Consider the following 6,000-nt stretch of genomic DNA (forward strand, 5'->3'; position numbering starts at 1 on the left):
GCAGATAGTGACAAAAGGTGCAAGTCTTTATAATATTATTGTTCACATAATTTTATTTTATAACATCAACATAAGCGGTCCAGAAATTTGAGGGTCGTTGTTGAGAGTAGAAAAGTAATGGAGTGGGGACCTATGGGCAGTTGAGTGCAAAAGGGGGTTGTGTAGGTTATCGGTGTATGCTTGGGGTAAGGCAAAAGTTTGAAACAAATTAAACATTGTTAATTCGAGGTAGTTCAATTCAATTGTTCTTAAATTCATATAAGTTTATCATAAAACAAATGTAGAATAGGAAAATAAAATTTTAAAAAAGCTAAATTGATATGTGTTTTGCCCACAAACTAAACTATTTTCGAGGAAAATAGTAGAATCTTTTAGACACATTTTTTTTTGCAAATTTAATATATTTTATGTATTACAAAGTAATGGGCAGTTTGTTTTTGGAACAAGAAGAAATGGTTTTCTCAAAAATATGATTTGCGTCCAGAAGGGGCATCTTCTCATAATACCTATAACACTTCGTATATATTAAGGGAGCTCTATTGAGACTTGTTGCAATCAAGATTCTTCTTTTTTTGTGATATATATATAAATTTTAATTCTTGAGTATCAATCTAAGGATAATGGTGGTTCTATTTGAAAGTCGTCTAGTGAGCTCTTGCTATAGTTGTAAAAGTCAAACCTTGTCATTATGTTTTACCAATATCAATTGTTATTTTTTGAAGTGTCAATCCTTTGGATTTATGTATGGTGAGCGCCCATGACATGGATAGTTATATTTCTATATGATTACTGAAAGATATAGGTGTTATATGTAAACTGTTTGGGTCATCTTGGTTCCAACGTGGGCCATTGTAATTATCAAGTCAATCAACCACATATATAGGTGGTTCTTAGGATTTATAGTCACGTGTCTACACAATATTTACTACCTCCCTTTAATTTTTTCACTTGTTCCAGACATAGGTAGATGAGTAGTTACCATGTTGGAGGCACCAAGATCTCTCTTTCTATTCTTTAACATCTTCTAATCTCAAGAGGTGAGCACTTGAAATGAGATTTCTCAACAATTTATGAATTAGGTATCACATTTGCACGTTGCTATGAGATAGTTTTTATTTTTGAGTTTGTTAGTATCTTTCAAGATAGTTTGAGTGTCTCAAGAAGTAGATTAGCTTCTAGATATCGTCTTGGTTTACTTACCAATATGTTTTATGGTGACCTTTTACATTGTCCATTGATATCATTGTAGCTTTTATCTAGCAATATGGAACCATCAATATTTATTAATATTTTATATTGGTAAGGAACACAATGTGCATTTTTAAAGGTTCTTTAAGGATTTGTATGCTAGTTCATTATTGTTACAATTTTTCTTATTTGGAAATTGTAATATGGAAGATTCTTTAAAATTCACTAACGTTTCAAACACTAATTTATTTTTTCCATAGGTATTTCAAAGCAATATTTTTAGTTATTTATGTAATTTTGTGATATTGCAATGAGAATTCAATTGTATAGACTTTAATCCAAACTCATTGATCCATGTCACAATATTATATTAAATGTCTAACAATTTTTTTTAATGTGAACAATCATATTATATAGACTTGCACCTTTTGTCACTATTTGCGTACTCCTTGCTCCTTTGGGTGCAAGTGCTAGTTTTGTAGCAGGATTGAAAAAGATTGTGGGCTTTTCGTTTCGTCTTTATGTGGCTATTTGGGGCCCCTTATTCTCTGAAGAATGGTAAGATTGGGGGAAGCGTTGGTATAGATATTGCTTCTGCATGCGTAAAGACAGGCGAGAATCAAACAAAGGATGTAATGTTGGAATGCCCTATGATAAAATACCTCTCGAGAGACGTGAGGCGTGGGTGAGGAATCCAATCTTGATGCATGCCCAAGTTGAATGGGTGATTGAATATTCATATTACGACTACATTTACGTTCCTCAAATAAGATAATTGACATGATTTATTATTTACATTTCATTATATCTATAAAATAAGATTATTGTTATGGTTTGATTTTCAACTTTCAAGATTTGAATTGTTTGATTAATTCAAGATCTAACTATCATACATCAAGATGGGTATCAAAATTATGATTTGTGTACTTAGGCATGTGTTTATAATCATACAAGTCTATGAAACTTGCACACCATCAACAACATTACTTAAATAGAAATTATCTTTAAAAAATAGACTAGAGGCATATTATTCTAGTAGCAATTATCTTTAAAAAAACCAAAGACTCCAAGCACATTATTCTACATAGCTAGTCATTGGCTTGAATCATTTTTAGTGAACAATAAAAAATCAATAAGACATTATTTATTTTAAATTAATTTTATCTTTTGAATCTTTTCATTGTAGTTATTAGTTAAAGCACTTGATTGTTGAAGTGGCCACGGGTTTCTTGTTAGGTCTGTGTGCTAATGAAGTTTGTGTCTCTATTGTGTAGTTAAGATTTGTAAGGTCGCCTTACTAAAACTACACAAAAGTTTGGCATATTATCAATGCATTTTTATAAATATACTGTAGAAAGAACTGCCATATGGAGATAGACAACTCTTCTCCAGGTTTTACAAATATCTCCTGCCACTGCTCAATCTTGTACAGTTTGACTCGATCAGATATAGCCGCTGGGATAGGAGACGAGGGAGTAAGTCCATGAGAGACAAAGCAAATGGTTTAGAAGGTAGGGGGATCAAATGGAGATCTGCCTAGCTGAACACCTTGCTGGATCAGGCTTTCGCCCGTGGTCCAAGATTCCCCATGGTTGCCCCTTGTGGGAGTTCAAGTTGTGTCTCAGTCCTAGTGTGGCCGATCATCCAAAAAGACCAACTAAGCAATCTCCCTAATAAACACATCCTTTGGCTCAAATGCATGCGAAAGGAAAGTGACACTACGATAGCTGATCATATATATATGAGTTGGCCTAGTGGTGGAGAACTTGTATCTTGAAAGAGAGGTCACAAGTTAAAATCCCACTGGGGCGTAGGATATGTATGCCTCGTTTGTAGCGCCAAGCGCCTCTCGAAAAAGAGTATGAGGTAGTCCCATATCACTGTCACCATACATAAACCCAAAAACTATGGCATAGTGTCATGGACTATAAAACCCCCTTTCTTTCTTTCTTATCTATAAAGTTTTTAACATATATATATAAACAACAAAATTTGTAAAGAAAAATTACTTTTTCTAATTGGCTAGACATTAAACAATAGACTTATTGTTTTTGTTTTTGTAATAAAAATAAATAGTACCATTATATCTCTCCACATAATATGTTGAATTATTAAATATTAACATAATTGACTATGATTTAAAAAATAAATTCAAAATATATATTAAAAAAATCAATATCTAAATATCTCTCTTATCTACGACACATTTTTCCTAATAAAATGTTCACATTTATCCTCTTTTCTTCTAAATATAAAACAATCACAAACTACTCCACAATGAAATAAGCCAGTAAATCAATCAGCTCACAAGTTGTGTACTATGCAAGCATATAACATACTCCAAAAAAGAAGACAAATACTCTAAAAACAACAAATACCAGCTGAATAATAGATACTTCACACAAACTTGCATAAGAAAAGGCAAAGCAAAAACCTACCCAAAAGAACCCACATTTGTATATCCTTAAACGACAAAATGCATATTAAGTCATTTGAGAGGAATAAACCTAGATGAATGGGTGACACTAATTCCAGGCCTTCCATGTTTGACAGGCTTGTAAGGAACAAAAAACTATGCTAAATAATGTCCAATCATCTTAGCCTTGATTCAACCTGGTTGAACGTATTAACATTGTAAATGGCCACAATACTCCCAACCACTTCAATGAGAATGGTAATCTTTCTAATGTGGGTTTCAACACCCAAAGGCTATTGGTGTTATTAATTCTAACTTTGGAACACCTTCATTTGATCTGTAATTATGGCTGACTCATTCAGTTATAGAGCAGTTCAAGGGTGATTGTCGTTCATGTTTTAGTTAACTAATTGTATCTTCACTATAACTTCGCTTCTTGTGGTGGTTTGATTTGTATATATCATACATTGAGATGTACTTTGTAATCATCAATGATTAGTAAAATTCATTGTTTAATAACTCTATTTTCTCTATTTTATCTCGGCATGAATTATTTTCTCTTTCTTGACTAGATCTGTGCAATGTTATACTAACTAGATATATGTAGTTTTAGCTGCCAAATTTTACAATGGTTTCTCTCCTTGAGGAGCACTTCTCTTTGCTCTCCTCAACTTCTTGATGAGAGAAATGGCCTACCTTCCCATACCACATTGGAGACTTCTTCTTGCATGGGCACCCAACTCATTCACAACATAAGTTGGAGGCATGTCCATTAGAGCTTCCATATCATGCCCTCTCAATGTGAAATTCTTCAAACTTCTCATCTTTGTTTGCATATCACCGAAATCCACATCTGCATTCGCCATGATAATGGAGATATTCAATGTAATAAAAAATGTTGAGTTATGCCTTGTTTTAACTGATACATATGTTTATATAGGTATGTTTTCAAAATTGACAATTATTCTACAAGGAATATGAGTCACTTCCCTGAGTGTTTCATTTAATAATAGGAAAGAACATAGTGGGTTTTTCCTGAATATTGAATGGATAAATGTCTCTTCATGATTGGTATACTGAGATCTTAGCATCATACAATCCACATTTCATTCAAAAGAAGAAAGTTTAATTCTCAGTTCCATAAAATGCTACCCATTGCTTGCATCAAGTGTATTTGCTCTCAAATTCAACGAGTCATTCAGAGTTGAGTCAACACTTTAGATCCATATATGGAATTAACTACAAGTTACTTTTCTATCATGACCAACATCTCTTCTTGGATATTATCCATTTGCCATATCTCTTGGCCATGTAGTAGATGTAGATAAGTGAATCTTTGATATAAATCCTTTTTGAAAATATGAAAGGGGAAGAGCTCAAACTACATCTGGAAATGCTACAAATAACGTAACAATTTTCACATGAAAGAAAAGCCATACCCTATGATTTATCATGTTCGGTGTTCCCAATTGATCAAATGACAAAAATTGAAAAAATGTAACATTAAAATAAGAAAATAAGTGAAAGGGAGAGAAGGGTTGAGAAGGATTCACACAATGAACACTGAAAAAATATATATTCAAAAGCATCGACTTGCAAACTGTACTACAATTCTTAGTTGCATCTGTTGGAAATCCACATAACAAAATAATTAACTCAATGAAGATACTTGAATTATACTCTTTTTAATAATTCTTAATTCTCATTCGAAACTATTCATATCATGCCAATTTTTGATGAAAATACTCCACATGATGACAAGGATTAAAATTATACATGCCATTTGTTTCAACTATATGATTAAGAAAGAACAACAATAATCCTTGAATAAAATCTATAAATGATGCGATCAATATCTTGCCTTGTATCCAAGTCAAGAAATATCATTTATTTGACCTCTCAAAATTATCAATGGAGATTAACAAAATTCATTTGATAAATTAAATATTTCCTTGAAAGGCCTTGGGTTCTCCACTCCGACCAATGGAATGGATTGCAAATTGAAGCCCTGGCTCTAGCTATAGATCTCTGTCTCTTAGACTGCACCATGTTTTTGCTGACTACATGTTTGAGAAACTCACTCTCAAATTCATGTTCTCATCGACTGCCAATTTGATAAACTCATTCTCAAGTTCACTATTTTCAAGTAAAAAGACAAGATTTATTAGAAATCGTGTAGACTTCTCCACAGTGCACCCATACAATCCATTGCTATGATCAATTGTGTCATAAATTATTTTGGCCTTATGGCCTTTTTTTCTCAATCTCTTTCAGTTCCCCCAAGCAAGAAGATCCTCAAACACAAACCCAAAGATGCAATTTATGTAAAGTTGATATCTTTCCTTGTAAAGGCCTCCATAATCATGTACCCATTAGAAGCCCTACTTCCTTTTTCT

The 6,000-nt window shown here is 32.8% G+C and overlaps 1 pseudogene; it reads right to left on the minus strand.

Annotated features, from left to right (window-relative positions):
- Positions 1–3,676: 3,676 nt before the first annotated feature.
- Positions 3,677–4,470, minus strand: LOC149555769 (small ribosomal subunit protein uS19 pseudogene; annotated as a pseudogene).
- Positions 4,471–6,000: the final 1,530 nt, after the last annotated feature.

Source organism: Cupressus sempervirens, chromosome 5, assembly GCF_028749045.1.
Source record: "Cupressus sempervirens isolate cs-2001-9-10 chromosome 5, ASM2874904v1, whole genome shotgun sequence".
Lineage (NCBI taxonomy): Eukaryota > Viridiplantae > Streptophyta > Pinopsida > Cupressales > Cupressaceae > Cupressus > Cupressus sempervirens.